This window comes from Phyllobates terribilis, unplaced genomic scaffold (assembly GCF_046119375.1).
Source record: "Phyllobates terribilis strain yellow unplaced genomic scaffold, ASM4611937v1 Scaffold_8__6_contigs__length_399053987, whole genome shotgun sequence".
NCBI classification, from domain to species: domain Eukaryota; kingdom Metazoa; phylum Chordata; class Amphibia; order Anura; family Dendrobatidae; genus Phyllobates; species Phyllobates terribilis.
Genome location: NW_027362768.1, coordinates 198,016,667 through 198,043,180, shown reverse-complemented (window position 1 = coordinate 198,043,180; position 26,514 = coordinate 198,016,667). Strand labels below are relative to the sequence as shown.

At 49.4% G+C, this 26,514-nt stretch overlaps 1 long non-coding RNA gene and 3 other non-coding genes across 4 annotated transcripts in view; all 4 read left to right on the top strand.

The window, feature by feature from the left end:
* The window catches only part of LOC141157129 (uncharacterized), a 101,419-nt gene that overhangs the window by 6,256 nt on the left and 68,649 nt on the right, over positions 1 to 26,514 (top strand). The gene's annotated exons all lie outside the window — the stretch shown is intronic.
* LOC141160498 (U5 spliceosomal RNA) lies at positions 1,495 to 1,609 on the top strand. Its single transcript, XR_012250255.1, has one exon. It is a non-coding gene; the product is annotated as a U5 spliceosomal RNA (small nuclear RNA).
* Positions 20,503 to 20,617, top strand: LOC141160481 (U5 spliceosomal RNA). Its single transcript, XR_012250238.1, has one exon. It is a non-coding gene; the product is annotated as a U5 spliceosomal RNA (small nuclear RNA).
* On the top strand, positions 25,012 to 25,126 carry LOC141160499 (U5 spliceosomal RNA). The gene has a single exon (XR_012250256.1). It is a non-coding gene; the product is annotated as a U5 spliceosomal RNA (small nuclear RNA).

The window sequence follows — 26,514 nt, the reverse complement described above, 5'->3', positions numbered from 1 at the left end:
CAGGTCAGTGCTGATCTCTCCAGTAGAGGGCGCTGTGTGCATGAGGGCCACACGTCAGTGCTGATCTCTCTTCTAGAGTGCGCTGTGTGCATGAGAGTCACAGGTAAGTGCTGATCTCTCTTCTAGAGGGCGCTGTGTGCATGAGGGTCACAGGTCAGTGCTGATCTCTCCACTAGAGGGCGCTGTGTGCATGAGGGTCACAGGTCAGTGCTGATCTCTCCAGTAGAGGGCGCTGTGTGCATGAGGGCCACACGTCAGTGCTGATCTCTCTTCTAGAGTGCGCTGTATGCATGAGAGTCACAGGTCAGTGCTGATCTCTCTTCTAGAGGGCGCTGTGTGCATGAGGGTCACAGGTCAGTGCTGATCTCTCCACTAGAGGGCGCTGTGTGCATGAGGGTCACAGGTCAGTGCTGATCTCTCCAGTAGAGGGCGCTGTGTGCATGAGGGTCACAGGTCAGTGCTGATCTCTCTTCTAGAGGGCGTTGTGTGCGTGAGGGTCACTGGTCAGTGCTGATCTGTCCACTAGAGGGCGCTGTGTGCATGAGGGAAACGACACAGGTCAGTGCTGATCTCTACACTAGAGGGCACTGTGTGCATGAGGGAAACAACACAGGTAATTGCTGATCTATCCACTGGAGGGTGCTGTGTGCATGAGGGAAATGACACTGGTTAGTGCTGATCTCTCCACTAGAGGACGCTGTACACACGAGGCTGGTCAGTGATGGATCTGTCCACTAGAGGGCGCTGTGCTCATGAGGATCACAGGTCAGTGCTGATCTCTCCACTAGAGGGCGCTGTGTACATGAGGGTCACAGGTCAGTACTGATCTCTCCAGTAGAGGGCGCTGTGTGCATGAGGGTAACAGGTCAGTGACGATCTCTCCACTAGAGGGCGCTGTGTGCATGAGGTTAACAGGTCAGTGCTGATCTCTCCACTAGAGGGCGCTGTGTGCATGAGAGTCACAGGTCAGTGCTGATCTGTCCACTAGAGGGCACTGTGCACACAAGTGTTTCCCTGCCATATGTTAAACAGGTTGTTGCTATTCAATTAATAGATTTGTTAGTTTTAAAGAATTTAAAGGCTCTAATGATGAAGAACTATTTGTGGAAGTTTTCTGCCACGATGGACTATCTGAGTGAGATTGGAAGAGGAAAAAGAAATCGGTCTTCACAGCCCCACCGGGTCACTCGGGTTCCCGTATTGTCAAAAAGGTCTCCAAAAAGTTACAGCAACGGGAATGAAGAAACGGAAAAGCTGCGGATTCAGAAAAAGAAAAAAACCCTCAAAGTTCAGAGTGCTCTGCAAAATCCTGCAGCCATGTGATGCCCCGCCTCCTGCTGTGATTTGCATACCTCCCAGGATGCACCTGACCAGTATTCACAATTGTAACATTTTCTCTTGTGAACGTGACCCCACAATCCATCCAGGAGCCGTCCTCTCCGCGGGTGTGATGAGCGCAGCGCAGGCTCCGGGTGACGCCGGCCGCTCTCCTCTATACTCTTGTTTCTCTTCAGATTGAATAAATCTTTCGCCTTTTACTAAAGATTTCCGTGGAGAGGAACAATTATGAGTTTTGAATAATTTTTTGCTGCCTGGCGCTCGCTGGGCTTCCTGCACTGGTGAAAAGTAGATGTGAAGGTTCATGTGATGGTCTTTTGGCTGAGATCAAGTGCAGTGATACAGCTGTTTCCTGCTTGGTCTTGGTCTGAGGTTCTCAGGGTCCCTGGCTCCTTGTTATGGGGGGGGTGAGGATCTTCTTTCTCTACTGATATTAAGGAGTTGGATTAGTCCTTGGGCAATGGGAGATGATCAGTATTCTCACAACACATAGGAGGCAACTGAGGAATATTGGTGGAAAATGGAGTTCTGTAATAAGAGGAATTGTTTGAGGATTATTCTGAAGGAAAGCACAAGGAAGACTGCTGGATGAAGCATCTGTTGGATGAAGACTGCTGGATGAAGACTGTTGGATGAAGACTGCTGGATGAAGCATCTGTTGGATGAAGACTGCTGGATGAAGCATCTGTTGGATGAAGACTGCTGGATGAAGACTGCTGGATGAAGCATCTGTTGGATGAAGACTGCTGGATGAAGACTGCTGGATGAAGCATCTGTTGGATGAAGACTGCTGGATGAAGACTGCTGGATGAAGCATCTGTTGGATGAAGACTGCTGGATGAAGACTGCTGGATGAAGCATCTGTTGGATGAAGACTGCTGTATGAAGCATCTGCTGGATGAAGACTGCTGGATGAAGCATCTGCTGGATGAAGACTGCTGGATGAAGCATCTGCTGGATGAAGACTGCTGGATGAAGCATCTGCTGGATGAAGACTGCTGGATGAAGCATCTGCTGGATGAAGCCTGCTGGGTGAAGCATCTGCTGGATGAAGACTGCTGGATGAAGACTGCTGGATGAAGCATCTGCTGGATGAAGACTGCTGGATGAAGCATCTGCTGGATGAAGACTGCTGGATGAAGACTGCTGGATGAAGCATCTGCTGGATGAAGACTGCTGGAAGAAGACTGCTGGATGAAGACTGCTGGATGAAGCATCTGCTGGATGAAGCATCTGCTGGATGAAGACTGCTGGATGAAGCATCTGTTGGATGAAGACTGTTGGATGAAGACTGCTGGATGAAGACTGCTGGATGAAGACTGCTGGATGAAGACTGCTGGGTGAAGACTGCTGGATGAACACTGCAGGATGAAGCATCTGCTGGATGAAGACTGCTGGATGAAGCATCTGCTGGATGAAGACTGCTGGATGAAGCATCTGTTGGATGAAGACTGCTGGATGAACACTGCTGGATGAAGCATCTGCTGGATGAAGACTGCTGGATGAAGCATCTGCTGGATGAAGACTGTTGGATGAAGCATCTGCTGGATGAAGACTGTTGGATGAAGCATCTGCTGGATGAAGACTGTTGGATGAAGCATCTGCTGGATGAATACTGCTGGATGAAGCTGTTATGATCTGCTACAGAGACTAAGGAAAGACAGGAGATCTGTCCCTACAATAGAACTAAACTAGATCCCTACGATATAACGGGTAACCTGATCCTGCGATCAGACCCGCTAAAGTCCTCGGCTAGTCTGTACGAAGACCTATAGATGTGAGGTAGGGATCCCTACAAGAACTAGGGACTGGGATAAGTTGGACACCCCTAGCAGAAATAGTAGCAGTCAAAGACAAACACACAACAAAAAGCAAAGAGGTCAGAAGACCTAGCAAAACTAACAGAGAACGGCAACAGAGCACCAAGCTAGCTCAACAGTAGTAAATACAATGAAGTCCAGCAATGCCAGGAGGGCGGAGCCGGATTAAATAGGCAAAAATGGTCATGTGACCAGCAAACTAAAAAAAACCTAACAGGAGAGTTCTAACAGTACCCCCTCTTCTAAGAGGATCCTTCGGATCCCCTAGGCCCAGGCTTACCAGGAAACCTCCTGTGAAACGCTCTGACAAGTCTGGAAGCAGAAACATCATCCGCCCTCACCCATGAGTTATCCTCAGGTCCGAAACCCTTCCAAGCGACGAGATACTGCAAACTCCCTCTATACCGTCTAGAATTTAGGATGCGGGAAATTTCATATTCCCCGTTCTCCACCACCGGAGGAACAGTGGCAGAGGTGTCACCATCCGACACATCAGCTTTTTTCAACAGAGAAACATGAAACACCGGATTAATCCTCCAGGACGTAGGAACCTCCAGCCTAACAGCAGATTGGTTAACTATCTGAAGCACCTTAAAGGGCCCTACGAACTTGGGACCCAATTTTTTAGAAGGAATCCTCAATCGCAGATTCTTAGAGGACAACCAAACCATGTCACCAACAGCAAACAAAACCTCTTGCCGTTTCCTATCAAAGTACCTCTTAGATTTTTTATTAGCCTCCTGAAGATTACCACGCACATCCGTCCAAACTCTCTCCAAATCAACGGAAAAACTCTCCTCCTCAGGCACAGCCGAAACCAATTTGGAGAATGACCCAAAAGACGGATGTCTCCCAGAACAACAAAAAAAAGGCGAACACCCAGCAGAAGAGGATGTATGGTTGTTAAGAGCAAATTCAGCAAGTGGCAGAAACTCAGACCACCCCTCTTGATTGTCTGCCACAAAACAACGCAAGAACTGCTCAACATCCTGGTTCTTCCTTTCTGTCTGGCCATTAGACTCAGGATGATATCCGGATGAAAACAACAAATGAACTCCCAACCTGTCACAAAAGGCACGCCAAAAACGAGCCATGAACTGAGGTCCCCTATCAGAAACAATGTCAGTAGGAACGCCATGTAGTCTGACAATTTCCATGACAAAGGCCTTAGCGAGTGTCTTAGCGCAAGGCAGTTTGATGAAGGGAACCAAGTGACACATCTTGCTAAAACGGTCCACGACCACCCAGATAACCGTGAAACCTTCAGAGGGGGGAAGGTCAGTAATAAAGTCCATAGCCAGATGTGTCCAAGGTGCACTAGGAACCTCCAGAGGGCAAAGCAACCCCGCAGCAGGAGCATGCGAAGACTTAGATCTAGCACACACAGTACATTGACGCACCCACTTAATGACTTCCTTCTGCCATCCAGGCCACCAAAAACTGCGACCCACAAGTCTCTTGGTCTCAGAAATTCCGGGATGACCTGCCAACCGAGACTCATGACACTCAACAAACAAATCTCTCCTAAAGGTCCCAGGCACAAACAACCTCCCATGGGGAGTGTTAGATGGGGCATTCTCCTGGGCTTTAAGAATCTCATCTTCCAAAACGGAGTCCAATGCAGCAATCACAACACCTTCTTGTAAAATGGTCTCCTCTTCCTCCTCAACACCGACCATGGGAGAAAAGCTGCGAGACAAGGCATCCGCTTTAACATTCTTGGTACCCAGGATGTAAGTAACGGAAAAATTAAACCGCGAGAAAAAAAGTGCCCACCTAGCCTGACGGGCATTCAAGCGCTTGGCAGCATCAAGATAGATCAGATTTTTATGATCAGTGAAAACCTGAATGGGAAATTCAGCACCTTCCAAGAGATGACGCCAGTGTTCAAATGCGAGTTTAATCGCCAGCAATTCCCGATTACCAATATCGTAATTAAGTTCAGTCTCAGAAAATTTTTTTGAAAAAAAGGCACAGGGATGTACTCCATCCTTGTTTTCCTGAGACAACACCGCACCGACCCCCACCGAAGAAGCATCAACCTCAACCAAAAACGGCTTAGTCACATCAGGCTGCATAAGGATGGGAGCAGAGGTGAACCTCTCCTTTAAAAACACAAAAGCTTCAATGGCCTCAGAAGTCCACTGAACCGCATTAGCACCTTTCCTGGTAAGATCGGTCAGCAGTTTGACAATAATAGAAATTTTTTTTATGAATTTTCTGTAATAATTGGCGAAACCCAAAAACCTCTGTATCGATTTCAAACCAATAGGCCTAGGCCATTCCTGAACCGCCTGAACCTTCACAGGGTCCATCTCAAAGCCCTCGCTGGAGATAATGTAGCCCAAAAAACTAATTCTCTGTACAGTGAACTCACATTTCTCCAGCTTAACAAAAAGCGAATTGTCCATTAATAACTGTAAAACCTCACGTACAATTCGCCAATGAGACTCCAGATCTGGCGAATAAATCAGAATGTCATCCAAATACACAACCACATTTTTGCCGATCAAAGGTCTAAGGATGTCATTAATAAGATTCTGAAAAAATGCAGGAGCATTAGTAAGACCAAAAGGCATAACCAGATTCTCAAAATGACCCACAGGAGTGTTAAAAGCAGTCTTCCATTCATCACCCTCCTTCATGGGCAACAAATTGTATGCCCCCCGGAGATCAATTTTAGAGAACCACTTGGCCCCCACTAACTGGTTAAATAAATCAGGAATCAATGGCAGTGGGTAAGGATTGCGTACAGTAATTTTATTAATCTCACGAAAGTCCAGACAAGGACGTAAACCGCCATCTTTTTTTTTTACAAAAATAAATCCAACAGCCACAGGAGACTTAGAGGGCCTAATGTGACCGGCGGCCAAGCTTGTCTGTATGTATTCCTCCAAAGCCTTTCTCTCAGGAATAGTAAGATTAAATAAACGACTCTTAGGAAGAGTCGCTCCAGGGACAAATTCAATGGTACAATCATAGTCTCTATGGGGAGGCAAAACCTGCGACTCCTCCTCAGAAAAAACTCTCCAAAAATCCTGAATAGGTACAGGCAATTCCCCTTTATCCACAGCAGCAATACGTCCGTTACAACACTTGTCATAACACTTAGGGCTCCAGGACTTAATTTCATTGGTAGACCAATCCAGTACAGGATTGTGCAATTTTAACCAGGGCAAACCCCAATATTACTGGAGAAGGCAAATTATCCAATACCACCAAATCCAAATTCTCTTGATGAATACCATTAATAGTGAGGGGAAATTCACAGACCTTGTGAGTAACACTCTTCAAGGGAGAGCCATCGACAGAAACCACAGCAATAGGGGATGACAAAGGTTTAGCTTCTAATCTAAGTTTTTCCAAGAATCCCCCATCAATCACATTCAGAGTAGAACCACAATCCACAAATACCCGAAATTCAATTAATTCATCCTGAGCAGCAGTAGTGGCAGATAGGAATACCCCCTTAGAATTTAAACAGGCAATACGGGCATGACTGACCTTTTTTTTTCTTTCTTCATACGAAGCACACAGCTCTTAATAAAATGACCAGAATTTCCGCAATAGAAGCACAAGCCTTCAGAAAGCCTGCGGTCTTTTTCCTGAGAGCGGGGTGCCATCGCCCCAATCTCCATCGGCTCTCCATTGTCAGCACAGACCCTCTCAGGACTCGGAGCTGACATAGCAGAGGATTTACTCTCATTAAATCTTGCACGCAGTCTCCTGTCCACCCATATAGCTAATTGCATTGCCTCCTGCAAGTTTCCAGGTGTGGGATAAGCAATCAGTAAATCCTTAACCCTTTCACCTAGCCCTGCAAGAAACAAGCTTTTCAAAGCTGAATCGTTCCACCCCACCTGGGCAGACCACCGACGGAAGTGAGAACAATATTTTTCCACATTACCTGATCCCTGCCTCAAACGTCTTAATTCAGACTCAGCAGATGAGACACGATCAGGATCATCGTACAATAAACCCAAAGCAGAAAAAAAACTATCCACTGATCTAAAGCACGGATCACTAGGTTGGAGAGAGAAGGCCCATCCCTGAGGATCTTTGCGCAAAAGTGACATTATGATCCCTATGCGCTGTGATTCATCACCAGAGGATCCGGGTCTCAAACGAAAATATAATAGACAAGCATTTTTAAAAGAAAAAAAATCTTGTTGTTCAACAAAAAAAAGAGAAGGCAGACGTACCTTTGGTTCAACAAAATGCTCTCCAGAACAGCTACTCACGTGTTGTTGGAGCTTGGCCACCTCCAGAGAGAGTCCCTGCAAGCGTTGAGCCAAATCTTGCACCGAGACCATGATGGAAAACTGGAGGTCTTTCCTTAGAGAAATTTTTTTTTTTTTTTCTTTTAGGGCTGGACTTACTGTTATGATCTGCTACAGGGACTAAGGAAAGACAGGAGAACTGTCCCTACAATAGAACTAAACTAGATCCCTACGATGTAACGGGGAACCTGATCCTGCGATCAGACCCGCTAAAGTCCTCGGCTAGTCTGTACGAAGACCTATAGATGTGAGGGAGGGATCCCTACAAGAACTAGGGACTGGGATAAGTTTGACACCTCCTAGCAGAAATAGTAGCAGTCAAAGACAAACACACATAAAAAAGCATAGAGGTCAGAAGACCTAGCAAAACTAACAGAGAACGGCAACAGAGCACCAAGCTAGCTCAACAGTAGTAAATACAATGAAGTCCAGCAATGCCAGGAGGGCGGAGCCGGATTAAATAGGCAAAAATGGTCATGTGACCAGCAAACTAAAAAAAACCTAACAGGAGAGTTCTAACAGTACCCCCTCTTCTAAGAGGATCCTTCGGATCCCCTAGGCCCAGGCTTACCAGGAAACCTCCTGTGAAACGCTCTGACAAGTCTGGAAGCAGAAACATCATCCGCCCTCACCCATGAGTTATCCTCAGGTCCGAAACCCTTCCAAGCGACGAGATACTGCAAACTCCCTCTATACCGTCTAGAATTTAGGATGCGGGAAATTTCATATTCCCCGTCCTCCACCACCGGAGGAACAGTGGCAGAGGTGTCACCATCCGACACATCAGCTTTTTTCAACAGAGAAACATGAAACACCGGATTAATCCTCCAGGACGTAGGAACCTCCAGCCTAACAGCAGATTGGTTAACTATCTGAAGCATCTTAAAGGGCCCTACGAACTTGGGACCCAATTTTTTAGAAGGAATCCTCAATCGCAGATTCTTAGAGGACAACCAAACCATGTCACCAACAGCAAACAAAACCTCTTGCCGTTTCCTATCAAAGTACCTCTTAGATTTTTTGTTAGCCTCCTGAAGATTACCACGCACATCCGTCCAAACTCTATCCAAATCACCGGAAAAACTCTCCTCCTCAGGCACAGCCGAAACCAATTTGGAGAATGACCCAAAAGACGGATGTCTCCCAGAACAACAAAAAAAAGGCGAACACCCAGCAGAAGAGGATGTATGGTTGTTAAGAGCAAATTCAGCAAGTGGCAGAAACTCAGACCACCCCTCTTGATTGTCTGCCACAAAACAACGCAAGAACTGCTCAACATCCTGGTTCTTCCTTTCTGTCTGGCCATTAGACTCAGGATGATATCCGGATGAAAACAACAAATGAACTCCCAACCTGTCACAAAAGGCACGCCAAAAACGAGCCATGAACTGAGGTCCCCTATCAGAAACAATGTCAGTAGGAACGCCATGTAGTCTGACAATTTCCATGACAAAGGCCTTAGCGAGTGTCTTAGCGCAAGGCAGTTTGATGAAGGGAACCAAGTGACACATCTTGCTAAAACGGTCCACGACCACCCAGATGACCGTGAAACCTTCAGAGGGGGGAAGGTCAGTAATAAAGTCCATAGCCAGATGTGTCCAAGGTGCACTAGGAACCTCCAGAGGGCAAAGCAACCCCGCAGCAGGAGCATGCGAAGACTTAGATCTAGCACATATAGTACATTGACGCACCCACTTAATGACTTCCTTCTGCCATCCAGGCCACCAAAAACTGCGACCCACAAGTCTCTTGGTCTCAGAAATTCCTGGATGACCTGCCAACCGAGACTCATGACACTCAACAAACAAATCTCTCCTAAAGGTCCTAGGCACAAACAACCTCCCATGGGGAGTGTTAGATGGGGCATTCTCCTGAGCTTTAAGAATCTCATCTTCCAAAACGGAGTCCAATGCAGCAATCACAACACCTTCTTGTAAAATGGTCTCCTCTTCCTCCTCAACACCGACCATGGGAGAAAAGCTGCGAGACAAAGCATCCGCTTTAACATTCTTGGTACCCAGGATGTAAGTAACGGAAAAATTAAACCGCGAGAAAAAAAGTGCCCATCTAGCCTGACGGGCATTCAGGCGCTTGGCAGCATCAAGATAGATCAGATTTTTATGATCAGTGAAAACCTGAATGGGAAATTCAGCACCTTCCAAGAGGTGAAGCCAGTGTTCAAATGCGAGTTTAATCGCCAGCAATTCCCGATTACCAATATCGTAATTAAGTTCAGTCTCAGAAAATTTTTTTCAAAAAAAGGCACAGGGATGTACTCCATCCTTGTTTTCCTGAGACAACACCGCACCGACCCCCACCGAAGAAGCATCAACCTCAACCAAAAACGGCTTAGTCACATCAGGCTGCATAAGGATGGGAGCAGAGGTGAACCTCTCCTTGAGATACACAAAAGCTTCAATGGCCTCAGAAGACCACTGAACCGCATCAGCACCTTTCCTGGTGAGATCGGTCAGCAGTTTGACAATAATAGAAATTTTTTTTATGAATTTTCTGTAATAATTGGCGAAACCCAAAAACCTCTGTATCGATTTCAAACCAATAGGCCTAGGCCATTCCTGAACCGCCTGAACCTTCACAGGGTCCATCTCAAAGCCATCGCTGGAGATAATGTAGCCCAAAAAACTAATTCTCTGTACAGTGAACTCACATTTCTCCAGCTTAGCAAAAAGCGAATTGTCCATTAATAACTGTAAAACCTCACGTACGCTCCGCCAATGAGACTCCAGATCAGGCGAATAAATCAGAATGTCATCCAAATACACAACCACATTTTTACCGATCAAAGGTCTAATTATGTCATTAATAAGATTCTGAAAAAATGCTGGAGCATTAGTAAGACCAAAAGGCATCACCAGATTCTCAAAATGACCCACAGGAGTGTTAAAAGCAGTCTTCCATTCATCACCCTCCTTCATGGGCAACAAATTGTATGCCCCCCGGAGATCAATTTTAGAGAACCACTTGGCCCCCACTAACTGGTTAAATAAATCAGGAATCAATGGCAGTGGGTAAGGATTGCGTACAGTAATTTTATTAATCTCACGAAAGTCCAGACAAGGACGTAAACCGCCATCTTTTTTTTTTACAAAAATAAATCCAACAGCCACAGGAGACTTGGAAGGCCTAATGTGACCGGCGGCCAAGCTTGTCTGTATGTATTCCTCCAAAGCCTTTCTCTCAGGAATAGTAAGATTAAATAAACGACTCTTAGGAAGAGTCGCTCCAGGGACAAATTCAATGGTACAATCATAGTCTCTATGGGGAGGCAAAACCTGCGACTCCTCCTCAGAAAAAACTCTCCAAAAATCCTGAATAGGTACAGGCAATTCCCCTTTATCCACAGCTGCAATACGCCCGTTACAACACTTGTCATAACACTTAGGGCTCCAGGACTTAATTTCATTGGTAGACCAATCCAGTACAGGATTGTGCAATTTTAACCAGGGTAACCCCAATATTACTGGAGAAGGCAAATTATCCAATACCACCAAATCCAAATTCTCTTGATGAATACCATTAATAGTGAGGGGAAATTCACAGACCTTGTGAGTAACACTCTTCAAGGGAGAGCCATCGACAGAAACCACAGCAATAGGGGATGACAAAGGTTTAGCTTCTAATCTAAGTTTTTCCAAGAATCCCCCATCAATCACATTCAGAGTAGAACCACAATCCACAAATACCCGAAATTCAATTAATTCATCCTGAGCAGCAGTAGTGGCAGATAGGAATACCCCCTTAGAATTTAAACAGGCAATACGGGCATGACTGACCTTTTTTTTTCTTTCTTCATACGAAGCACACAGCTCTTAATAAAATGACCAGAATTTCCGCAATAGAAGCACAAGCCTTCAGAAAGCCTGCGGTCTTTTTCCTGAGAGCGGGGTGCCATCGCCCCAATCTCCATCGGCTCTCCATTGTCAGCACAGACCCTCTCAGGACTCGGAGCTGACATAGCAGAGGATTTACTCTCATTAACCCTTGCACGCAGTCTCCTGTCCACCCATATAGCTAATTGCATTGCCTCCTGCAAGTTTCCAGGTGTGGGATAAGCAATCGGTAAATCCTTAACCCTTTCACCTAGCCCTGCAAGAAACAAGCTTTTCAAAGCTGAATCGTTCCACCCCACCTGGGCAGACCACCGACGGAAGTGAGAACAATATTTTTCCACATTACCTGATCCCTGCCTCAAACGTCTTAATTCAGACTCAGCAGATGAGACACGATCAGGATCATCGTACAATAAACCCAAAGCAGAAAAAAAACTATCCACTGATCTAAAGCACGGATCACTAGGTTGGAGAGAGAAGGCCCATCCCTGAGGATCTTTGCGCAAAAGTGACATTATGAACCCTATGCGCTGTGATTCATCACCAGAGGATCCGGGTCTCAAACGAAAATATAATAGACAAGCATTTTTAAAAGAAAAAAAATCTTGTTGTTCAACAAAAAAAAGAAGGCAGACGTACCTTTGGTTCAACAAAATGCTCTCCAGAACAGCTACTCACGTGTTGTTGGAGCTTGGCCACCTCCAGAGAGAGTCCCTGCAAGCGTTGAGCCAAATCTTGCACCGAGACCATGATGGAAAACTGGAGGTCTTTCCTTAGAGAAATTTTTTTTTTTTTTTCTTTTAGGGCTGGACTTACTGTTATGATCTGCTACAGGGACTAAGGAAAGACAGGAGAACTGTCCCTACAATAGAACTAAACTAGATCCCTACGATGTAACGGGGAACCTGATCCTGCGATCAGACCCGCTAAAGTCCTCGGCTAGTCTGTACGAAGACCTATAGATGTGAGGGAGGGATCCCTACAAGAACTAGGGACTGGGATAAGTTTGACACCTCCTAGCAGAAATAGTAGCAGTCAAAGACAAACACACATCAAAAAGCATAGAGGTCAGAAGACCTAGCAAAACTAACAGAGAACGGCAACAGAGCACCAAGCTAGCTCAACAGTAGTAAATACAATGAAGCCCAGCAATGCCAGGAGGGCGGAGCCGGATTAAATAGGCAAAAATGGTCATGTGACCAGCAAACTAAAAAAAAACTAACAGGAGAGTTGTAACAGAAGCATCTGTTGGATGAAGACTGCTGGATGAAGACTGCTGGATGAAGCATCTGCTGGATGAAGACTGCTGGATGAAGCATCTGCTGGATGAAGACTGCTGGGTGAAAACTGTTGGATGAAGTGACGCGCCCCCTGGGCCATGTTGTATGTAGCGTTGCGCACGCGGGGAATACCCGGAGCCGGATCTGTTGGGGTTAGTAGTCCTCGTGGCGGTGACCCGGTCCGTGCCCAGGGTGTCAAACTAAGTGGCAATGTTTATACTGTTCAACTACGCCACCCGTGGATTGCGGTCAGTGGGGACCGCCGCTGCACTGCAGACCGCTGAGGCTGATGTTGTTTGTGCAGCGCAGTATGGGACAACTCCCCACGGGAGGAGTATTGCCTCAGGGCAGCTAGTGTGGATGATGGTGGTAGTGATGGTGCAAGTGTCCTGGTACTGATGGTGCTAGTGCGACAAGGACTCAGTGAGACGTGCAGCTGCAGTTTTCAATGCTTTACTCACAGTTCTTTATCAGGTCCCTTATGCGCAGTCAAGACCGCCCGAGTCGTGCTGCGTCCACCAGGTCAGGGACTCGGCCAACTCCCAGGCAATTCCAGAGCGTGGTCCAGAGCTCCCCTCTCTTCCTTCCTACTGGCCGTCCCCACCAGGGACCCACCTTTGTCCGGCTCCCTCGGGCCTTCTGGTGGCGAAACCTTTCCCGGTTTCCCTGACCCTATACGGTATGCCTTCCTGGGGGATATGGTGAGGGGTCGCGCCAAGGCTTGACCACGACCTCCGGTTCCTGGCTAAGGATAATTGGCCTCCACCAGTTTGGGATCCGGTACCCTGTTCTGCCAACCCTTCACCCGTTATTCCGTGGGATCTTAGGGTTCCCTCTTTTCTTGCGTCCCTGGGCCTTTCCTGATGTTTCTGTTTCTTCTTCCTCTTACTTCTCTCTCTCTCTGCTTCATGCCTGGCTCTGGAGCTGGGCCCGGACTGAGCCACAGCTCCCTGTCAGTCCTCTCTGGCTGAACTCTCTCAGACTGCACTCCTCTGCACCTCTTCTCTCCTCTGTTCTATCATGGTGCCCACCTTATATACTCCCTTCTGACACCCGAGCCCAGGTGACCAGCACCCAATGGGCTCCTACCTATGCCCAGAGTCCCTCCCCTGTCTGCTCCTACACCACTGGGATATTCCTCCCCCCTCCCCACTCCAGCCAGGGACAGACGCTGTCGTACCTGCACATCTATCTGGTGGGAGTACCGTTGATCTGTCCCCCGGAAATGGGGTGAGTGTAGTGTATGCAGCTAACTGAGCCCCGTTCCACACTCCATCCTTACCCGGGAGTGGAATACCACACCTCTGGTTCGAGGTGCAATACCCCTGTAGCAGCCGAGTCCTCGGGGTGCTACATTCCCCCCTGGTAAATCACAGCACGTCCTCGGGCTGGAATAGAATAAAAACATTTTAAACATACAAATATTTTTAAAGTGCACTCGCATATAAGACATCAACCTTTCACTCATCCCTTTATGGGAGGTACTCTTTCCTTCTTAACGTTACTGGTATAAAACATTTTTATAAAACACCCTACTAATGCCACCGGAACTCTTTTGTAAAACACTATATAAAACTTTTGGCATTACTATTTTAGCAGCACATTAAACTTTCCATTATCAGACATTTTCAAATAAACATTTTCAAAACATCTTTTTGATCTTCTGGCCACGGTGCAACTTGTGACCAGGTAAAAGTGCAACAGTCAATAATTCCAAGATAGAAAAGCAGTTCTTGTATAAAACCAATAGGGGGCGCTTTAAGAAGCGCAACTATTTACAAGGGTATGGCCGCTCTCAGTCCTCGGCCAGTGGGAATAGAGGAATGGCTGCTCACAGTCTTCAGCCTGGTTAGGGATAAGGGGCACACAGGTAACAGTTCTTTAACAGTTCCACACCAGTCCCAACGGGGACCACACTTCAATCTAGTAAAGGTTCTTCTACCCCGACGGGTAACTATGTACAGTCCTTCTTTACCATTCTCTAATAATGGTGTCCTCTTTGTTCTTCCGGGTAGTCTTCAGGTCTGTCCGGACCCTCGGTGTACTCTATTTCTTGGTGGTACTGTAGCTCCTCCTCCGTGAGCCTGTGAACGTGGAGGGCGTATGGTCCTTTGGCACCCTTGTGCCGGGTAAAGGTGACCACATCACCCGGGTAGAGATCACGTCCGCGGTGTCCCTCCGGCAGGTGGCTCTCGACATCCCTGCGGGTGACAAAGACGTCGCCGGGTGTTCGATGGTCTCGGATAAAGCCCCAGCCATGCTCTAGCTGGAACTTTATTACGGTCCCGTCGGTGCGGGGACCGTGGGCTGTTCGGGGGTCTTGTCGGGCCCTGCGCTTCTGTTCCGCGCTCCGGGCCTGCAGCTGTTCCTCACGGATCCGCCTCTCTCGCCGTTCTCTTCCAAAGACCTCCAGCTGTTGACGGCAGCACTCCTCACGCCGGGCTGCATCCGCCCGGGTCTCCTGGGTGAACCCCATGAGGTTCTCACCGGTCGGATCCCATTCAAATTGGGCGTCCTCTAACGGGATCGGAGCTATTTTGGCGGGCACCGGAGCCGGGATCAGAGGCTCACACAGGGGCCGTTCCTTCCGGAGTCGGAGGTTGACGTATTCCGGTGGCCACACGAAGGGCAGCCCGTCCGGGCTGGTATGTTGTGCAAAAAGATCTGCGCCCAGGGGTGGCACTGTGGAGGTTGAGGGCGCCGTAGGGACGGCAGCGCCCGGGGGTACTCGGCCTTGCGACCAGGCCGGGGGAATTCTATTCTGTACTGGGGATGGCACCGTTGAGGAGGAGGGCGCTGTAGGGGCAGCGGCGCCCGGGTTCACTAGGCCTTGTGACCAGGCCGGTGGCACTTCCTGTTTCGCCGCGCTCAGGGTCAAGGGGCATGGCGCGGAAGAGGGCTTGACCGCGGCTCCTCCCGCTTGAGGCCTAGTTGGGAGCAGTGGCGGCGCGGCAACGGGCGCGGTGAGTAGGACTTCGGGCTCTGCGACGGGGAGCTGGGGCAGGCTTGCGGCTACTGGGCTCGGGGTAATGACGTCCCCATTACCTGCTTCCATCCTTGCAGCTCCCTCCGCGGCGTCGTCTCCGGCCTTCGTCCTTCCTGCACCATCCTCAGAGGCGGACATGCTCCTCGTTGCGGGTGGCGCCTCCTGCTGGCGGATCCCAGCCTGCCGGGCCATCTCCCTTCTCCACTCGGCCAGCGCATCCTGCTGTGCCCGGGCCATCCTCCGGTCCAAGTCCTCCAGCGCAGCCTGTGCACGCTCCGGATCTCTGGGGAGCTGTGCCAGGATCTCCACTAGGCTGCCTGGCGTTGCGGCCTGCAGCAGGCTCCGGACCGAGGTGCCGGCATCGCTGGGCGCTTCCTCCATTCCCGGGTGCGATCTGTCCAGACTCCTCCAGCCCGCACCCATCCTCTCCGTTTTGTTCCCTATCCGCCCCCATTGGGAGTGGTCCCGGGGCAACTTAGTGACAGACAGTTTCAGGGGCAGACCCCCCACTTTGATGGACATCTCCATGATTGTAGTCTCGGCTGGTGGGGGCGGTCCCCTCCCTTGGAGCCACTCTGGGGCCATGCCCACGATGGGAGGTGGCCCCTTGCCACCCTCTGGCACGCCCACAATGGCGTCCGCTCTGCCAGGGCGGGAAACTGTCCAAGATGGCGGGAATCGTCCCCTGATGGCGGGAAACTCCGCAGATGGCGGGCAAAGGCTGCAGATGGCGGGCAAACGGCGGGAAACGACCCCAGATGGGGTCCGATGGCGGGAATCCTCCGGAATTGGCGGGAGACTTCTTTTTGAGGTACATGTGAACTTTCCTTCAGGCACGCAGTACCCGGTGGTTGCGGGCACGAGATCCTGCCGACTACGCCAAAGTTGACGCGCCCCCTGGGCCATGTTGTATGTAGCGTTGCGCACGCGGGGAATACCCGGAGCCGGATCTGTTGGGGTTAGTAGTCCTCGTGGCGGTGACCCGGTCCGTGCCCAGGGTGTCAAACTAAGTGGCAATGTTTATACTGTTCGACTACGCCACCCGTGGATTGCGGTCAGTGGGGACCGCCGCTGCACTGCAGACCGCTGAGGCTGATGTTGTTTGTGCAGCGCAGTATGGGACAACTCCCCACGGGAGGAGTATTGCCTCAGGGCAGCTAGTGTGGATGATGGTGGTAGTGATGGTGCAAGTGTCCCGGTACTGATGGTGCTAGTGCGACAAGGACTCAGTGAGACGTGCAGCTGCAGTTTTCAATGCTTTACTCACAGTTCTTTATCAGGTCCCTTATGCGCAGTCAAGACCGCCCGAGTCGTGCTGCGTCCACCAGGTCAGGGACTCGGCCAACTCCCAGGCAATTCCAGAGCGTGGTCCAGAGCTCCCCTCTCTTCCTTCCTACTGGCCGTCACCACCAGGGACCCACCTTTGTCCGGCTCCCTCGGGCCTTCTGGTGGCGAAACCTTTCCCGGTTTCCCTGACCCTATACGGTATGCCTTCCTGGGGGATATGGTGAGGGGTCGCGCCAAGGCTTGACCACGACCTCCGGTTCCTGGCTAAGGATAATTGGCCTCCACCAGTTTGGGATCCGGTACCCTGTTCTGCCAACCCTTCACCCGTTATTCCGTGGGATCTTAGGGTTCCCTCTTTTCTTGCGTCCCTGGGCCTTTCCTGATGTTTCTGTTTCTTCTTCCTCTTACTTCTCTCTCTCTCTGCTTCATGCCTGGCTCTGGAGCTGGGCCCGGACTGAGCCACAGCTCCCTGTCAGTCCTCTCTGGCTGAACTCTCTCAGACTGCACTCCTCTGCACCTCTTCTCTCCTCTGTTCTATCATGGTGCCCACCTTATATACTCCCTTCTGACACCCGAGCCCAGGTGACCAGCACCCAATGGGCTCCTACCTATGCCCAGAGTCCCTCCCCTGTCTGCTCCTACACCACTGGGATATTCCTCCCCCCTCCCCACTCCAGCCAGGGACAGACGCTGTCGTAACTGCACATCTATCTGGTGGGAGTACCGTTGATCTGTCCCCCAGAAATGGGGTGAGTGTAGTGTATGCAGCTAACTGAGCCCCGTTCCACACTACATCCTTACCCGGGAGTGGAATACCACACCTCTGGTTCGAGGTGCAATACCCCTGTAGCAGCCGAGTCCTCGGGGTGCTACAGAAGCATCTGCTGGATGAAGCATCTGCTGGATGAAGACTGTTGGATGAAGACTGTTGGATGAAGACTGTTGGATGAAGCATCTGCTGGATGAAGACTGCTGGGTGAAGACTGTTGGATGAAGACTGCTGGATGAACACTGCTGGATGAAGCATCTGCTGGATGAAGACTGCTGGATGAAGCATCTGCTGGGTGAAGACTGTTGGATGAAGACTGCTGGATGAACACTGCTGGATGAAGCATCTGCTGGATGAAGACTGCTGGATGAAGCATCTGCTGGATGAAGACTGTTGGATGAAGCATCTGCTGGATGAAGACTGTTGGATGAAGCATCTGCTGGATGAATACTGCTGGATGAAGCATCTGTTGGATGAAGACTGCTGGATGAAGACTGCTGGATGAAGCATCTGCTGGATGAATACTGCTGGATGAAGCATCTGCTGGATGAAGACTGCTGGATGAAGACTGCTGGATGAAGCATCTGCTGGATGAAGACTGTTGGATGAAGCATCTGCTGGATGAAGACTGTTGGATGAAGCATCTGCTGGATGAAGACTGCTGGATGAAGCATCTGCTGGATGAATACTGCTGGATGAAGCATCTGCTGGATGAAGACTGCTGGATGAAGACTGCTGGATGAAGACTGCTGGATGAAGCATCTGCTGGATGAAGACTGTTGGATGAAGCATCTGCTGGATGAAGACTGCTGGATGAAGCATCTGCTGGATGAAGACTGCTGGATGAAGCATCTGTTGGGAGACTTTCCTTCATGCAGGAAAATCGAAGTTGGAATTTCTTTGATGTAACTCTAAAGTCTGAGGAAAAGTGTTTGCTTTTTCTTTGATCGTGGCATGAAAGCTGTGGGAATGTAAAGAGAGTTTTTGGTGTTCATAGTTCAATAGTTGAGAAATTGAGGAGTCTAATTGTCTCTATGGACGATCCCTTCATGGAGGAAAAAGAAGTTCTTCAGTATTTAAAAGCATGAACAGTATGGTGAACTTTCAGAAGAACTATTTGAATAAAATTGGAGTTTGGAAAAGTAAACGGAGGTTTCTTGTTTGGATGGAAAAAGGCGAGGAGTTTCTTGTTGGGAAAATGATGGAAAATGGGATTTTGCTATTGGGAAACTGGCAGGAAGAAGTGAAGATGAAAAGTTTGTGTACTCGGAGGATTGTGGAAAGAGGAAAGAAGAAGTCAAGAGAGAAGATAACTGGAAGCAGACTGTTTTTATGGAAGGAATGGTGGTTAATAGGAAAAATGGGAGAAAGAAAGGGAAAGCATTAGTAGATATGAATGTGGAAAAGGTAGTGAATCGGAAACAGGATTGAGTGAATATTGTGAAGATGAAGACTTTTTTGTGGAGTTTATGGATTATGATGAGAAAATCATTCAGTTTTGAGTCCGCGGACCGCCGTGCCGCCGGAAATGATGCAGCTGGAAAGAATGCGGACTCGCATAAGGAGGACAAAACAATGATTGTGATGAGAGCAATGGCATTATTATAGCATAGTTAAAATGACTGGGCCTGAAATAGAGAGGCCGTTGAAATATTCACTATAGCAACCAAATACATATAGGAAACCTATAAGCCTCGCCCCGGAAGTGACATAGGACGCCCCGGAAGGAGGGAAAGTAAACCTATTTAAACGGAGGAAGTGAATGTGTGGGCTATCTCCCCATATACTTGTTGGAATAAAAGTGGTGGCCGCACTCTGCACCGCTAGGAATGAACACGCACCACTGTGAGGGTCATTGACGTTTTCGTTTTATTCACTTTGGCACTTTAGAAGCACGGAGTCACCTTTTCTCTCGCAGCATTTGTATCTTCCCCAAAATACCAAACCTGCTCCTCTGGTGATTTCTCCATAAGGAGAAAGAAACGCGTCTGGAGGGATTTTTTTATGAGATAGTTTACACTTGGGTACTGCCCTTGTTAGGGCAGGGGCTAACACCAGGGGCACAACAGGGTAGTATTAGACCCAGAATAAGATCTGCTGATATGGACGAAGAATCCCTGACGGTGTCTGCATGCAAAATAGGTGAGATCCACACGTTTTCTCTCTATATGGCACTATAGCACTTTATATTATAATTCATGCTATTTAACAATCAGGACTGGATATATTTATTAGGAGACTTAATCTTATAAATTTTTGTAATGAACTTTGTGTCCTGAGGTTAAAAAGTTTTTTTTGAGTCATTATATAATATATATGGATTGAGGACATAATAATGTTTTTATAATTATAGGTTATGTTTTAGGAGAATCCTTTCTGCTGTTTGTTGTTGTGGATACGGAGGAGTTTCTCTGCCATATGTTAAACAGGTTGTTGCTATTCAATGAATAGATTTGTTAGTTTTAAAAAATTTAAAGGCTCTAATGATGAAGAACTATTTGTGGAAGTTTTCTGCCACGATGGACTATCTGAGTGAGATTGGAAGAGGAAAAAGAAATCGGTCTTCACAGGCCCACCGGGTCACTCGGGGTCCCGTATTGTCAAACCGGTCTCCAAAAACTTACAGCAACGGGAATGAAGAAACGGAAAAGCTGCGGATTCAGATAAAGAAAAAAACCCTCAAAGTTCAGAGTGCTCTGCAAAATCCTGCAGCCATGTGATGCCCCGCCTCCTGCTGTGATTTGCATATCTCCCAGGATGCACCTGACCAGTATTCACAATTGTAACATTTTCTCTTGTGAACGTGACCCCACAATCCATCCAGGAGCCGTCCTCTCCGCGGGTGTGATGAGCGCAGCGCAGGCCCCGGGTGACGCCGGCCGCTCTCCTCTATACTCTGGTTTCTCTTCAGATCGAATAAATCTTTCGCCTTTTACTAAAGATTTCCGTGGAGAGGAACAATTATGAGTTTTAGATAATTTTTTAATGCCCGGCGCTCGCTGGGCTTCCTGCACTGTTGAAAAGCAGAGAAGAGTATGTGCCTGGAGGGGGCGCTGTGCATGAGAGTAACAGGTCAGTGCTGATCTCTCCACTAGAGGGCGCTGTGTGCATGAGTCACAGGTCAGTGCTGATCTCTCCACTAGAGGGCGCTGTGTGCATGAGGATCACAGGTCAGTGCTGATCTCTCCAGTAGAGGGCGCTGTGTGCATGAGGGTCACAGGTCAGTGCTGATCTCTCCACTAGAGGGCGCTGTGTGCATGAGTCACAGGTCAGTGCTGATCTCTCCACTAGAGGGCGCTGTGTGCATGAGTCACAGGTCAGTGCTGATCTCTCCACTTGAGGGCGCTGTGTGCATGAGGATCACAGGTCAGTGCTGATCTCTCCACTAGAGGGCGCTGTGTGCATGAGGATCACAGGTCAGTGCTGATCTCTCCACTAGAGGGCGCTGTGTGCATGAGTCACAGGTCAGTGCTGATCTCTCCACTAGAGGGCGCTGTGTGCATGAGGATCACAGGTCAGTGCTGATCTCTCCACTAGAGGGCGCTGTGTGCATGGGTCACAGGTCAGTGCTGATCTCTCCACTAGAGGGCGCTGTGTGCATGAGGATCACAGGTCAGTGCTGATCTCTCCACTAGAGGGCGCTGTGTGCATGAGTCACAGGTCAGTGCTGATCTCTCCACTAGAGGGCGCTGTGTGCATGAGGATCACAGGTCAGTGCTGATCTCTCCACTAGAGGGCGCTGTGTGCATGAGTCACAGGTCAGTGCTGATCTCTCCACTAGAGGGCGCTGTGTGCATGAGGATCACAGGTCAGTGCTGATCTCTCCACTAGAGGGCGCTGTGTGCATGAGTCACAGGTCAGTGCTGATCTCTCCACTAGAGGGCGCTGTGTGCATGAGGATCACAGGTCAGTGCTGATCTCTCCACTAGAGGGCGCTGTGTGCATGAGTCACAGGTCAGTGCTGATCTCTCCACTAGAGGGCGCTGTGTGCATGAGGATCACAGGTCAGTGCTGATCTCTCCAGTAGAGGGCGCTGTGTGCATGAGGGTCACAGGTCAGTGCTGATCTCTCCACTAGAGGGCGCTGTGTGCATGAGTCACAGGTCAGTGCTGATCTCTCCACTAGAGGGCGCTGTGTGCATGAGTCACAGGTCAGTGCTGATCTCTCCACTAGAGGGCGCTGTGTGCATGATTATCACAGGTCAGTGCTGATCTCTCCACTAGAGGGCGCTGTGTGCATGAGTCACAGGTCAGTGCTGATCTCTCCACTAGAGGGCGCTGTGTGCATGAGTCACAGGTCAGTGCTGATCTCTCCACTTGAGGGCGCTGTGTGCATGAGGATCACAGGTCAGTGCTGATCTCTCCACTAGAGGGCGCTGTGTGCATGGGTCACAGGTCAGTGCTGATCTCTCCACTAGAGGGCGCTGTGTGCATGAGGATCACAGGTCAGTGCTGATCTCTCCACTAGAGGGCGCTGTGTGCATGAGTCACAGGTCAGTGCTGATCTCTCCACTAGAGGGCGCTGTGTGCATGAGGATCACAGGTCAGTGCTGATCTCTCCACTAGAGGGCGCTGTGTGCATGGGTCACAGGTCAGTGCTGATCTCTCCACTAGAGGGCGATGTGTGCATGAGGATCACAGGTCAGTGCTGATCTCTCCACTAGAGGGCGCTGTGTGCATGAGTCACAGGTCAGTGCTGATCTCTCCACTAGAGGGCGCTGTGTGCATGAGGATCACAGGTCAGTGCTGATCTCTCCACTAGAGGGCGCTGTGTGCATGAGTCACAGGTCAGTGCTGAACTCTCCACTAGAGGGCGCTGTGTGCATGAGGATCACAGGTCAGTGCTGATCTCTCCAGTAGAGGGCGCTGTGTGCATAAGGGTCACAGGTCAGTGCTGATCTCTCCAATAGAGGGCGCTGTGTGCATGAGGATCACAGGTCAGTGCTGATCTCTCCAGTAGAGGGCGCTGTGTGCATAAGGGTCACAGGTCAGTGCTGATCTCTCCAATAGAGGGCGCTGTGTGCATGAGGGTCACAGGTCTGTGCTGATCTCTCTTCTAGAGGGCGCTGTGTGCATGAGAGTCACAGGTCAGTGCTGATCTCTCCACTAGAGGGCGCTGTGTGCATGAGGGTCACAGGTCAGTGCTGATCTCTCCAGTAGAGGGCGCTGTGTGCATGAGGGTCACAGGTCAGTGCTGATCTCTCTTCTAGAGGGCGCTGTGTGCATGAGGGTCACAGGTCAGTGCTGATCTCTCCAGTAGAGGGCGCTGTGTGCATGAGGGTCACAGGTCAGTGCTGATCTCTCCAGTAGAGGGCGCTGTGTGCATGAGAGTCACAGGTCAGTGCTGATCTCCCCACTAGAGGGCGCTGTGTGCATGAGGGTCACAGGTCAGTTTCTGATCTCTCTTCTAGAGGGCGCTGTGTGCATGAGGGTCACAGGTCAGTGCTGATCTCTCCAGTAGAGGGCGCTGTGTGCATGAGGGTCACAGGTCAGTGCTGATCTCTCCAGTAGAGGGCGCTGTGTGCATGAGAGTCACAGGTCAGTGCTGATCTCCCCACTAGAAGGCGCTGTGTGCATGAGGGTCACAGGTCAGTTTCTGATCTCTCTTCTAGAGGGCGCTGTGTGCATGAGGGTCACAGGTCAGTGCTGATCTCTCCAGTAGAGGGCACTGTGTGCATGAGGGCCACAGGTCAGTGCTGATCTCTCTTCTAGAGTGCGCTGTGTGCATGAGAGTCACAGGTCAGTGCTGATCTCTCTTCTAAAGGGCGCTGTGTGCATGAGGGTCACAGGTCAGTGCTGATCTCTCCACTAGAGGGCGCTGTGTGCATGAGGGTCACAGGTCAGTGCTGATCTCTCCAGTAGAGGGCGCTGTGTGCATGAGGGTCACAGGTCAGTGCTGATCTCTCTTCTAGAGGGCGCTGTGTGCGTGAGGGTCACAGGTCAGTGCTGATCTCTCCACTAGATTTTGCTGTGTGCATGAGGGAAACGACACAGGTCAGTGCTGATCTCTCCACTAGAGGGCGCTGTGTGCATGAGGGAAACGACACAGGTCAGTGCTGATCTCTACACTAGAGGGCGCTGTGTGCATGAGGGAAACGACACAGGTCATTGCTGATCTCTCCACTAGAGGGTGCTGTGTGCATGAGGGAAATGACACAGGTTAGTGCTGATCTCTCCACTAGAGGACGCTGTACACACGAGGCTGGTCAGTGATGGATCTCTCCACTAGAGGGCGCTGTGTGCATGAAGGAAACGACACAGGTCAGTGCTGATCTCTCCACTAGAGGGCGCTGTGTGCATGAGGGAAACGACACAGGTCATTGCTGATCTCTCCACTAGAGGGTGCTGTGTGCATGAGGGAAATGACACAGGTTAGTGCTGATCTCTCCACTAGAGGACGCTGTGTGCATGAGGGAAACGACACAGGTCAGTGCTGATCTCTCCACTAGAGGACGCTGTACACACGAGGCTGGTCAGTAATGAACTCTTCACTAGAGGGCGCTGTGTGCATGAGGGTCACAGGTCAGTGCTGATCTCTCCACTAGAGGGCGCAGTGTGCATGAGGGTAACAGGTCAGTGACGATCTCTCCACTAGAGGGCGCTGTGTGCATGAGAGTCACAGGTCAGTGATGATATATCCACTAGAGGGTGCTATGTGCATGAAAGTCACAGGTCAGAGCTGATCTCTCCACTAGAGGGCGCTGTGTGCATGAGGGGCACAGGTCATTGCTGATCTCTCCACTAGAGGGCGCTGTGTGCATGAGGGTAACAGGTCAGTGCTGATCTCTCCACTAGAGGGCGCTGTGTGCATGAGAGTCACAGGTCAGTGCTGATCTGTCCACTAGAGGGCGCTGTGTGCATGAGAGTCACAGGTCAGTGCTGATCTGTCCACTAGAGGGCACTGTGCACACAAGTGTTTCCCTGCCATATGTTAAACAGGTTGTTGCTATTCAATTAATAGATTTGTTAGTTTTAAAGAATTTAAAGGTTCTAATGATGAAGAACTATTTGTGGAAGTTTTCTGCCACGATGGACTATCTGAGTGAGATTGGAAGAGGAAAAAGAAATCGGTCTTCACAGCCCCACCGGGTCACTCGGGTTCCCGTATTGTCAAAACGGTCTCCAAAAACTTACAGCAACGGGAATGAAGAAATGGAAAAGCTGCGGATTCAGAAAAAGAAAAAAACCCTCAAAGTTCAGAGTGCTCTGCAAAATCCTGCAGCCATGTGATGCCCCGCCTCCTGCTGTGATTTGCATATCTCCCAGGATGCACCTGACCAGTATTCACAATTGTAACATTTTCTCTTGTGAACGTGACCCCACAATCCATCCAGCAGCCGTCCTCTCCGCGGGTGTGATGAGCGCAGCGCAGACCCCGGGTGACGCCGGCCGCTCTCCTCTATACTCTGGTTTCTCTTCAGATTGAATAAATCTTTCGCCTTTTACTAAAGATTTTTGTGGAGAGGAACAATTATGAGTTTTGTATAATTTTTTGCTGCCTGGCGCTTGCTGGGCTTTCTGCACTGGTGAAAAGTAGATGTGAAGGTTCATGTAATGGTCTTTTGGCTGAGATCAAGTGCAGTGATACAGCGGTTTTCTCTTGGTGTAAGGTTCTCAGGGTCCCTGGCTCCTTGTTTTGGGGGGGATCTTCATTCTCTACTGATATTAGGGAGTTGGATTAGTCCTTGGGCAATGGGAGATGATCAGTATTCTCACAACACATAGGAGGCAACTGAGGAATATTGGTGGAAAATGGAGTTCTGTAATAAGAGGAATTAAGGATTACTCTGAAGGAAAGCACAAGCAAGACTGTTAGATGAAGACTGTTGGATGAAGCATCTGCTGGATGAAGACTGCTGGATGAAGCATCTGCTGGATGAAGACTGCTGGATGAAGCATCTGCTGGATGAAGACTGCTGGATGAAGCATCTGCTGGATGAAGACTGCTGGATGAAGACTGCTGGAAGAAGCATCTGTTGGATGAAGACTGCTGGATGAAGCATCTGCTGGATGAAGACTGCTGGATGAAGCATCTGCTGGATGAAGACTGCTGGATGAAGACTGCTGGATGAAGCATCTGCTGGATGAAGCATCTGCTGGATGAAGACTGCTGGATGAAGCATCTGCTGGATGAAGACTGTTGGATTAAGCATCTGTTGGATGAAGACTGCTGGATGAAGACTGCTGGATGAAGCATCTGCTGGATGAAGCATCTGCAGGATGAAGACTGCTGGATGAAGCATCTGTTGGATGAAGACTGCTGGATGAAGCATCTGTTGGATGAAGACTGTTGGATGAAGCATCTGTTGGATGAAGACTGCTGGATGAAGACTGTTGGATGAAGCATTTGTTGGATGAAGCATCTGCTGGATGAAGATTGTTGGATGAAGCATCTGTTGGATGAAGCATCTGCTGTATGAAGACTGCTGGATGAAGCATCTGTTGGATGAAGACTGCTGGATGAAGACTGCTGGATGAAGCATCTGCTGGATGAAGACTGCTGGATGAAGCATCTGCTGGATGAAGACTGCTGGATGAAGCATCTGCTGGATGAAGCATCTGCAGGATGAAGACTGCTGGATGAAGCATCTGCTGGATGAAGACTGTTGGATGAACCATCTGTTGGATGAAGACAGCTGGATGAAGCATCTGCTGGATGAAAACTGTTGGATGAAGCATCTGCTGGATGAAGACTGTTGGATGAAACATCTGTTGGATGAAGACTGTTGGATGAAGCATCTGCTGGATGAAGACTGTTGGATGAAACATCTGTTGGATGAAGACTGTTGGATGAAGCATCTGCTGGATGAAGCATCTGCTGGGTGAAGACTGTTGGATGAAGCATCTGCTGGATGAAGACTGTTGGATGAAGCATCTGTTGGATGAAGCATCTGCTGGATGAAG